A 12105-nucleotide genomic window follows, 5' to 3' on the forward strand; every position below is an offset into this window, starting at 1 on the left:
GCAGCACAGACCAGATGGATCTAAATTGAACACCCTTTTCTTGGCACCTAATTTCCCTTGCAAGAGGCATTTAGAGGCGTTCTGGGAATACTTCCCAAGCAGTGCCTGGAGTTTTAACCATTCGGCGACCATTAACTGTAATGATCCTCACAGGGTTTAGCTCCCCACCCACCACCGAGGAGCACGATCAGAAACTACCATTTACTCTGGTAAAATGTCCTGTAAGTAGCACCAACCAATCTTCCCCAATCAAAAGCAGACTGCAAGCAATGCTGACAACCATGCTCGGCAGAGCCTTGATTTGTAGATTCAGAGGAGAAAGTGCCCATATAGCCCTTCAGAAGCAGGTTTTCCATCTTCCCCAATTAAAATGTCCCTGCCCTGTTGTCCCTTTTTATTAGTGGTGCTATCCAATAGCAATCATGAGGTCAAAGGTAGATCAATATGAGGTGGAATTCTCAGGCATTGTTGCCTTTTCTCCTCTCATATCCAATCAGCCATCAGGTCAATTCTCCTTCTGTGATGGATCTTACATCCATCCCACCCTCTGTATCTCTGCTGTCTATTTTCTAGTTCAACCAAGTGTAGTGGAAATTTTAGGGGCTTTATTGACACTGAAGCGAGGGCATAAATCCTGACAATCCTACGTACTAACAGTATGACCTTGAGCAAGTCACTTAGCCTCCCTGAGCCTCAGGTGTTTCATCTGTTAAAGGAGAAAACTAATCCCTAACAATTGCTTTTATAAAGGTTCAACAAGAGGTGTCTTACAAGTGCCGTATGTTGCTGGCACCTTCTATGTACTCAATGAATATCTGTTGGACAAATAAAGAAGAAATGAATGGAAACTAATAGTTAAATGTGATGAAATGGACAAGCACATTTACTTTTGCTCCTTCCCAAAGCCCCACTAAAATGATAGTAAGGGGGATAAAAACATGCCTAAACTCAACAAGGACACACAGAACAAGAACAGCATAGCCTTGACCTGTGTGGCTTGTAAATCCAAAGGAAAGGAGAGAGAAAGTTCCAGTACAGCACCTCTGTATCAGCTATCATTTGCTGCAAAACAGGCTGTATCAGCTGTCATTTGCTGCAAAACAGACTAGCAACCTATAATAAAAACCATTTTATTTCCTCACAATTCTGTGAGTCAGCAATTTGGGCTGGGCTCAGGTAGGTGGATCTTCTGTTGCTGTTAAAGCCTGAAGTAGGGGAAACCAAGAAGGAAGCTAGTTCATGCTACACAACCCTGGAGATTTAGAAATTGAAGGCACCAAGTACATCTGGAGTTTGGAATACAGGTAGGGCTAAAAACAGAAGAATATGTTGAAAGCCTGTGTAAGAGGCACTGTCTTGACCTTCTACATCTTTGCTTCTGCCCCACATGATCAAATGAATACCCTTCTATCCCAGAGCCTGGAGGCGTGCTCTGTAGAAAGGTTAAACCAGAAGGACTCATACTTTGTGATACCAGGCACTGCTGAACATAGAAGTATCATGCTGAAAACAGGGTGACCGCACAGCTGACAAGAGAACAATGATGAGAAAATTAGATGATTCCCCATCTGACTAATAGGAATTCCAGAAAGCAAGGACAGAGAAAAAAAAAAAAAATAGAGGAAATTATCAAAATATTCAATAAATTTCAATAAAATTTTCCAGAACTGAAGGAAATGAGTTTTCAGATTGAAACGACTCACTGAGTACTTTGCAGGATGAATTAAAATAAACAAGAGAACTAAGGTAAATGAATCACCGTGGAATTTCAGGACACCAGGAATAAAGAGAAAATTCTAAAAGCTTCTAGGAAAAGATAAACAAAAGCAACAACAAAAACAGATCACATACCAAGGTTCAGAAATCCACATGGCATCAGACTTGGCAGCCACACTGCACTCTAGATGATAATGGAGCGACACCATCACAATAATGAGGGAAAGTTATTTCCGTACTAGAATTCCATATATGATAATTCCAATTATCAGTCAAATGATAATTGTGATGGCAGGCTAAGGGTATTTTCAGACATTAAAAATCTGAAAAAAAAAAAAAGTACCTTACATGTATGCTTCCATAAGAAGTTACCAAAACCAAGAAATATGAAGACAGAACCCAGAAAATAGGATGTGCCAACTACTGTCTTGCGGCAGTAAAATCACTGCTATAGATTGAATACCAAACCCAAAACCAAACCCATTGCCAGATCACAGTGACCCTAAAGGACAGAGTAGAACTGCCCCATAGGGTTTCCAAGGAGCGGCTGGTGGATCTGAATTGCCAGACTTTTGGTTAGCAGCCAAGCTCTTAACCACCGTGCCACCAGGACTCCATAGACTGAATAGTGTTCTCCAAAACAATATGTTGAAGTCCTAACCTCTGGCACATGTGAACATGATCTTGTTTGGAAATAGAGTTCTTGAAGCAGTTATTAGTTAACTTGGGGTCATAGTGGAGTAGAGTAGGTCCTAATTCAATCTGAGTGATGTCCTTATAAAACAGAAGAAGGGACATAGAGAAGAATGCCTTGTGACAATGGAATTATACTGCACCTGCAAGCCAAAGAACACCTGGGGCTACCAGAAGAGGGGAGGGACAAGAGACCTTCCTCTATAGTCTTCAGAGAGAGCATGGCCTTGCCACAACCCTGAATTCAGACTCCTAGCCTTCAGAGGTGTGAGACAAAAAAATTTCTGTTCTTATAAGCCACCCAGTTTGTAGTATTTTGTTACAGCACTCCTAGGAAACTGATATACCCACCCATCTCTACCCTGCTTTATGGCGCTGGGGCCCAGACTCTGCAAACCACACTTCACTCTGGCCAGCTGGCTCCCTGTCAAGCTCTTCTAATGGAGGGTGAGTGTGCTAGAGGGGGACTGGAGGGCTGAAGGAGGAAGACGGTACTTGTTACTATACTTCTGCTTCCTGTGGGCTTCCTATCTACTTGCAGTGCCTGATAGCATCACAGCAGCAACTCTTCTTCACCCTGGCAACAGCAGTTCCCTCCTGTTGTTGCTGCTGTTACTTGTTGTTGGGCTGGCTGTAACTCATGGCTGTCCCACATACAACAGAATGAAACGTTGTCTGGTCCTGCACTTTCTTCATGCTTCTTGGTATGTTGAGTCCGTTGTCATGCCCAGTGTGTATTTTGAATGCCTTTCAACCTATTATGTTCTTCCAACAATGTTCTATTGTGATCCATAGGGTTTTCATTGACTAATTTTCAGAAGTAGAGCTCTGGGCCTTTCTTCCTACTCTGTCTTAGTCTGGAAGCTCCACTGAAAACTATCCACAAGTGGTGACCCTGCTGGTATTTGAAATGCCTGTGGCATAGTTTCCAGCATCATAGCAACACAGAAGCCACCACAGTACAACAACCTGACAGACGATATCCTTCCAGTAGCAAGTTAAATCCACTTTGCAATTTTCACAGCGCTTGCATAATCAGCTTCACTCTGCCTGTCAGAGATTTCTGCACCAGCTGCACCCCCCTCACTTCCACTTCTCAAAGTTTTGGGTTTCATTTCTAGGGGGGACTTACTTTGAGCTTTTAAGATTTAATTATTCCAACTGCTTTCCTTTGTTCCCCAGCCCTAGTAATTGTAGCTGCTTCCTGCAGTAGGTACCTTCATGATACTTTATTGTTCTACTTTTGCCTTTTTAGTTACCTAGTTAATAATTTGTTTTACCTAGTTAGCAATTATTTACATTTAATTCTTTATGTTAAAATAACTTGCGTGGTCTCTGAAGCTTGACTGATACACAGGGGGTCTGCTACAGGATAAAGTCAAGAACTCCAAGGTTGATGGTGAAGGGAAATCCAGGACAAAAGCTGTATATCAGATTGTGGAAGATTGTTTGAAGTGATAGCCCCAGTTAATGACCTTCCTGTATCCACGTTCTTTGCAAAGTGACTTTGCAGATTCTTCCACCAAGACATGAAGTCTATATTTGCACCTCTTGATTCTAGGTTGGGCCTTGTGACTTGTTTGGTCTCTAGAACATGATAGAAGTCACAGTGAGCCAATTCCAAACCTAGCCTCGAGGACTTGTATATTTCCTTTCTCTCTCTTAGATCCTCATCTCTGCCATGAAGTCTGGGGTTACCTGCTGGAGGAAGAGACATCAGGAGGAATGCCATCCAATAGCCAGCCACCCTCTCCCCTAAATAGAGCTGCCTAGCTGAGCTGTAGGTAACAATAGATGCCTGAGGGAGTCCTTTCAAGAGCAAGAGGACCATCCAGCTGAGCTCAGCCTAAATTGTCACGCTGCAGAATTGTAAGCTAAATAATTGTTTTTAGCCACTAAATTTCAGTGCGATTTGTTATGCAGCAATAACTAACTAATACAGAGGCCTAGGAAGCCTGAAGGCTCACAGATGGATGTATTTGAGAAAAAAAAATGGTATTATTAGATAAGCTGATGTATTTGAATGTATTTAAAGGATATTTACGTTTCTAGTAGAAAAAAAAAATTTTTTTTTAGTAGAGAGTTAAGTAATGATTTACTAATAGATTCACAGAAAGTTAAGCAACTGATTTTCAAAAAAAGTACTAGAAAGAAAATGTAATCATAAAGTTCTGCATGTCTTATGTATGAATAATGTTCACGTGACCACAATAAAGTGAACACAGAATGTTAATTTAACACAAAATTATGGTATAATGATATTGGGAGACTCAGAGGAGGGCCCTCTTGTTTATACACGTGTGATGGAAGGTGGTGAAGAGGAGAAACTGGTGAGATACTAAATCTTATCTTCCATAGTCAGAAGTCCAAAAATAGCAGAATAATCCTGTCAGTTAAGAGCATGGAGTTAAATATCAGAAGAAATAGCTAAAGGAGTAAGTAGTTGCCTGTATGGACTAGCAATTGTTAGTGAGGTAAACTGGGGCAAAGAATTGCAGTTTCCCTTTGTAAGCCTTGTGAACTATTTGATGTCACCAATTTTTTTTGTATGTATGTTAACTCATTGCTGTTGAGTCAATACCGACTCATAGCAGCCCTATAGGACAGAGTAGAGCTGCCCCATAGGGTTTCCAAGCAGCGGCTGGTGAATTCGAACTGCCGACCATTGGGTTAGCAGCCAATGAGTTTTTTGGAAACCCTGGTAGTCTAGTGGTTAAGAGTTATGTCTGCTAACCAAAAGGTTGGCAGTTCAAATCCACCAGGTGCTCGTTGGAAACTCTATGGAGCAGTTCTATTCTGTCCTGTAGGGTCACTATGAGTCAGAGGAAACTCAATGGCAATGGGTTTGTTTGGTTTTTATATATTTGTACATGTACATTGAATATACAGTGGACTGCCAGGAGAACAAGTATATCAGCCTTAGAAGAAATATAGCCAGAATGATCCTTAGAAGCAAGGATGGCGAGAGTTCGGCTCACTTACTTTGGACACATCAGGAAAGACCAATCGCTAGGATATCATGATTGGTATAGTAGAGGGTCAGTGAAAATCAAGGAAACCCTCAGTGAGATAGACTGGCACAATAACCACAAGAGACTCAGGCATACCAATGATCATGAGAATGGCACTGGAGTAGGAAATATTTCATTCTGCTATATATGAGGTCGCCATGAGTGGGAGCTGACCCGATGGCAATTAACAACAAAAGCAACGTGTAGATGTATAGCAGCTGGAAATAAAACTCAAAACAAAAACAAAAACAAATAGACTTTGCCCATTTCCTTCTGTAGTAATTGCCAGCTCACTACCGTGAACTTGACTCCTAAGGCTTGGTTTCAGCAGTCATGCCTTTTTTTTTTTTTTTTTATGATATTGTTTTGACTAGTGAAAACAGCAAATTTCATCAGTAGTTCTCATCATGCTTCTTGCCAAGTCCAATCATCTAATCTTTTATTCTACCTCCTAGGTCTGGCCATCCGCCACTCTCCATCACCAGGCTCTGCAAGACCTCAGGGCACCATCATCTCTCACCTGCACCACTGAAGCAGCTTGCCAGCGTTTGGCTGTCTTTCATCTTTCTTGTTCCCCTCAAGTATTCTTTTTTTTTTTTCATAATTACAGTAATTTTGTTTTTGTCAAGAAATGGAACGTCTTACTAAACTTGTCTCTAGTTAAATATGTATCTATTTTATACATGGAGAATCTTGGCTTCTTTTGCTCAGACATACAAAATGTATTACTGTATTCTCCTCAAATATTCTTCACAGAGCTGCCAGAATAATCTTTCTAAATAAGTCATCTTGGGCCACAGGCCTGTCTAAAATCCTTCATTGATTCCCTCTCGTCTTTATGACAAAGTATAAACTTCTTAGCATGGTACGCACAGCCCTTCATGACCAGTGTTCTCCATCCCTTTCCAGCCTCATCTCCAGCCTCATCTCTTGCCATCTGTCACAACTTGTCTGAAATCATATTAAACCTCTCACCACCCCTAATTTTTGTCATGCTCTGGTTACTTGCCGAGTTTTTGCACATGTGATTCCCTCTGCATAGAACACAATTCTGTGCTCAGGCAGATGCTATGGTTTGCCTACTCAAAATTCATTCTTTCTTTTGTCAAAACAGCCCTAGAAATCCCTAGGTCTCATGAAAGGTGAGCCCAAGCTCTGGCCTATTGTTGTTGTTGTTAGGTGACCTTGAGCTGGTTCCTACTCATAGTGACCCTATGTAAGACAGAAAAAAATCACTGCCCGATCCTGTGCCATCCTCACAATCATTGCTATGTCTGAGCCCATTGTTGCAGCCACTGTGTCAACCCATCTCGTTGAGGATCTTCCTCTTTTTTGCTGACACTTTACCAAGCATGATGTCCTTCTCCAGGGACTGATTCCTCCTGATAACACGTCCAAAGTACATGAGACAATATCAATGTCTCACCATCCTCTTCTAAGGAACATTCTGGCTGTACTTCTTCCAAGGTAGATTTGTTCATTCTTCTGGCAGTCCATGGTATATTCAATATTCTTTGCCAACACAATTCAAAGGTGTCAATTCTTCGGTCTCCCTTACTCATTGTCCAGCTTTCACATGCATTTGAGGAAATTGAAAATACCACGGCTTGGTAAGGCGAACCTTAGTCCTCAAAGTGTTGTCTTTGCTTTTTAACACTTTAAAGAGGTCTTTTGCAGCAGATTTGCCCAGTGCAACACATCGTTTGATTTCCTTAACCACAGCTGCCATGGAAATTGGTTGTGGATCTGAGTAAAATAAAATCCTTAACAACTTCAATCTTTTCTTCCTTCATCATAATGTTGCTTATTGGTCCAGTTGTGAAGATTTTTATTACCTTTAGGTTGAGGTACTGTCCATACTTCATCAGTAAGTGCTTTAAGTCCTCTTCATTTTCAGCAAGTAAGGTTGTATCATCTGTATGTGGAAGGTTGTTAATGAGTCTTCCTCCAATATTGATTCCCATTCTTCTTCTTATAGTCCAGCTTCTTGGATTATTTGCTCAGCATATAGACTGAATAAGTATGGTTGAAAGGATACAATCCTGATGCACACCTTTCCTGATTTTAAACCATGCAGTATCGCCTTGTTCTGTTCAAATGACTGTCTCTTGGTCTATATAAAAGTTCCTTATGAGCACAACTAAGTGTCCTGGAATTCCCATTCTTTGCAATGTTATCCATAATTTGTTATAATCCACAGAGTTAAATGCCTTTGCATAGTCAATAAATCACAGGTAAACATCTTTCTGGTATTTTCTTTCAGCCAGGCATCAGGCATCACCAATGATATCCCTGGTTCCATGTCCTCTTCTGAATCTGGCTTGAATTTCTGGCAGTTCCCTCTCGATATACTGCTGCAACCAGTTTTTAATTATCTTCAGCAAAATTTTACATGACTATAATATTAATGATATTGTTTGGTAGTTTCTGCATTCTGTTGGATCACTTTTCTTTGGAATGGGCACAAATATGGATCTGTTCCAATTGGTTGGCCAGGTAGCTGTCTCCCAAATTTCTTGTCATAGGTGTATTTAACCCATTTGTTAAAAGGTCTCAATTGATATTCCATCAATTCCTGGAGGCTGGTTTTTCGCCAGTGTTTTCAGGGCAGCTTGGACTTCTTCCTTCAATAACATCAGTTCTAGATCATACGTCACCTCTTGAAATGGTTGAATGTCAACCAATTCTTTTTTGGTACAGTGACTCTGTGTATTCCTTCCATCTTCTTTTGGTGTTTCCTGCCTCGTTCAATATTTTCCCCATAGAATCCGTCAATACAGCAACTTGAAGCTTGAGTTTTTTCTTTAGTTCTTTCAGCTTGAGAAATGATGAATGTGTTCTTCCCTTTTGATTTTCTAATTCCATGTCTTTGGATATTTCATTATAATGCTTTGTCTTCTCAAGGCCTTTGAACTCTTCTGTTCAGCTTTTTTACGTCATCATTTCTTCCTTTCCCTTTAGCTACTCGATATTCAAGAGCAAGCTTCAGAGTCTTTTCTGACATCCATTTTAGTCTTTTCTTTCTTCCCTGTCTCTTTACTGACCTTTTGCTTTCTTCATGTACAATGTCCTTGATGTCATCCCATAACTCATCTGGTCTTTGGTCATTAGTGTTAAATGTATCAAATCTATTCTTGAGATGGTCTCCAAATTCAGGTGGGATATACTCAAGATCGTACTTTGGCTGTCATGGACTTGTTTTAACTTTCCTCAGCTTCAACTTGAACTTGCATATGAGCAATTGATGGTCTGTTGCACAGTCAGCCATTGGCCTTGTTCTGACTGATGATATTGAATTTCTCCATTGTCTCTTTTCACAGATGTAGTCAATTTGATTCCTATGTATTCTATCAGGTGAGGTCCACAGGTATAGTTGAGATTTACGTTTTTGAAAAGAGGCATTTTCAGTGAAGTCATTGGCCTTGCAAAATTCTATCATGTGATTTCCAGCATTGTTTCTATCACCAAGGCCATATTCTCCAACTACCAGTCCTTCTTCTTTGTTTCCAACTTTCACATTCCAATTACCAGTAATTATCATTGCATCTTGATTGTATGTTTAATCAATTTCAGATTGCAGAAGTTGGTAAAAATCTTCAATTTCTTCATCTTTGGCATTAGTGGTACATAAATTTGAGTAATAGTTGTATTAACTCATCTTCCTTGCAGGCTTATGGATATTATCCTATCACTGACAGTGTCATACTTCAGCATAGATCTTGAAATGTTCTTTTCGATGATGAATGGGATGCCACATCTTAATTTGTCATTCCTGTCATAGTAGACCACATGATTATTCAATTCAGAATGGCCAATACCAGTCCATTTCAGCTCATTAATACCTAGGATATCCATGTTTTTGCATTCCATTTCACTTTTGACGACTTCAGTTTTCATCGGTTCATACTTTGGGCATTCCATGATCCTATTATTAATGAAGGTTTGCAGCTGTTTATTCTCATACCACATCAACAAATGAAGGTCTGGGAAACTTTACTGCATCTATGTCATTAAGGTTAACACTATTTGAGGAGATAGCTCTTCCCCAGTCATGCTTTGAGTGTCTTCCAACCTGAGGTGCTCACCTTCAGGCACTGTATCAGATAATGTCCACTGCTATTCATAAGGTTTTCAATGGCCAAACTTTTGTTTCAATTTATTGTGCTTTAAACGAAAGGTCACAAATCAAGTCAGTCTTTCTTATGAAAACTTATACACACTTTGGTATGTATGACTAATTTTTTTAGAAGTAGATCTCCACGCCCTTCTTCCTAATCTGTCTTAATCTGGAAGCTCTGCTGAAACCTGTCCACCATGGGTGACCTGCTGGTATTTGAAATTTCAGTGGCATGGCTTCTAGCATCACAACAACAGGCAAGCCAGCACAGTGCAACAAACTGACAGACAAGTGATGGAGCTCTGGTCTAGAGGTGGGCAGATAACCCATTTCTGACTAATGATTTATAAGTGAAAGTCACTGTGGGAATATGGAGGGATTTTCTGTTTCTGATAAAGAGGAGGGATGTGTCTTAGTCACCTAGTGCTGCTATAACAGTAACACCACAAGTGGATGGCTTTAACAAAGAGAAATTTATTCTCTCACAGTCTAGGAGGCTAGAAGTCTGAATTCAAGATGTCAGCACCAGGGGAAAGCTTTCTTTCTCTGTCAGCTCTGGGGGGAAGGTCCTTGTCATCAATCTTCCCCAGTCTAGGAGCTTCTCAGTGTAGGAACCTGGGTCCACAGGACACGCTATTCTCCTGGCTGTTGTTTCTTGGTGATAGGAGATCCCCTTATCTCTCTGCTCGCTTCTGTCTTTTATATCTCAAAAGGGATTGGCTTAAAACACAATCTAATCTTGTAGATTGAGTCCTGCCTCATTTAACATAACTGCCACTAATTCCATCTCATCAACATCATAGAGACAGCATTTACAACACATAGGAAAATCATATCAGATGACAAAATGGTAGACAATCACACAATATTGGGAATCATGCCCTAGCCAAATTAATACACATATTTTTGAGGGTCACAATTCAATCCATGACAGTATGCAAAGAAAAATTCTAAGCCTCCTGATCCCATAGCTTACTTTTCAGAAATTGGTTGTGAGACCTGGAACCTGCTGAAAACCATAGGAGAAACCCAAGGGTTGCTGACTAGAACCAACATCCTAGAGTCTCTGTACCAATGCCAGAAACCAATTCCCACCAGATATTTTGTTCTGTAAAAAAATAATCCCCTTTGCTTAAGCCACTTTGGCTTGGTTTCCTTCCTTACAGTTTAATGCATTTATGTTGGATACACTTAGTATTCCCAGGCTAAAGCCTGCTTATCCTTCAGGACTCAGCAAAGCCAGCACTTGTACCACCTGAACCAGGTTAAAGAACTCCATTTCCCCACCCTATGCCTCTGGAACCTCCTTAATTATAGCATAATTTCTAATAGCACCAGCTTTGAAGTTAAACTACCTAGGTTCATAGCCCAGCTCTACACCTACCAGTTAGTGGTGTTGGTTATGTTATTTATCCTCTCTGTGCCTTCATTTTCTCTTCTATGAAATGGGGATAACAATATTACCATCTTTATATAATTGTCAGGGGGATTAAATGAGTTAATGTATGTAATGTTCTTTGTATTGGCTCCTGATAATTATCCGCTAAAATTTAGTATTATTATCATAAATTTACTCACACCCTATCACAGTGATCTTCTCTGATATGAAGGCAGAGGCTGCATCTATCTTGTTTATTTCTGTATCCTCAGGAGTACCTGGCCTAGAGATACTGCCTAGTAAATGTTTATTGAATAAATTAACATATCTCACACATTGTGGACAGCATACAAAATATAAACCAATCAAGCATTATCCCCATTGGAAAGGCTTTTTTCTTTTCTCTTTTTCATGAAGCCAGTGAAAGGAATTAAAATCAGGAACTTAGAAAGCACTAGAAGGCTATGGCAGGAAAAATTCCCATCATTGGCTCAAAGGACAAAATACCCATCTGCTCATAAGGCCCCTGGCTAGTGAGCTTTACTCAATTAAGAAAGAAATCAGTAAGTCAGCCAAAAAGATATTTGACAGTCAGTATTGGGCCAATTGTCCACAAGCATTTTACCTTGGCCTTGTCCAAATCTGGCCTTCTAAAGATGGAGTCTGTAATCAAAGATGGGATGTGAGAACTAACAATGAACCAAAGCTCGATGATTCCAGATAACAGCTCCTTCAAGACCTTTCTTGTTTCACTTTGATTTACCATGCTGTTTCTTGCCACTCACACTGTTGGCAGGGCAACTCCTACTCTCTGGGCTCTCAGATAACTCATCCTTATCCCTCAACTCAGCTGTAACCTCATGACAAAATTATTCTTTGGTGTGTGTGCGTATAAAAATAGGGAAGGAAAATCTAGCCCAAGAATGATTGCATACAAGTATTTTCTGGCTTTATTCCCTCACGTCTAACAGGTAAGACAGGAAAATACTCCCTAGGTCTTCAGAAAGTTTCTACAACGATCCTCAAGATAATTTACTTTCTTCTCTCTTTCTTTTCCCTTCACCTTGAGCAATTATGGCATCTTTCTTTGCAAGAAGTTCAGTAATTGGAAAACTGGCTTTCTGTGTCAGGTAACTTTTTCTTCCATATGAGTTTTTTTCTCATCACACAGGGAGGTAAGGAAAGAGAAG

The sequence above is a fragment of the Elephas maximus genome, chromosome 7, assembly GCF_024166365.1.
Source record: "Elephas maximus indicus isolate mEleMax1 chromosome 7, mEleMax1 primary haplotype, whole genome shotgun sequence".
NCBI lineage: Eukaryota > Metazoa > Chordata > Mammalia > Proboscidea > Elephantidae > Elephas > Elephas maximus.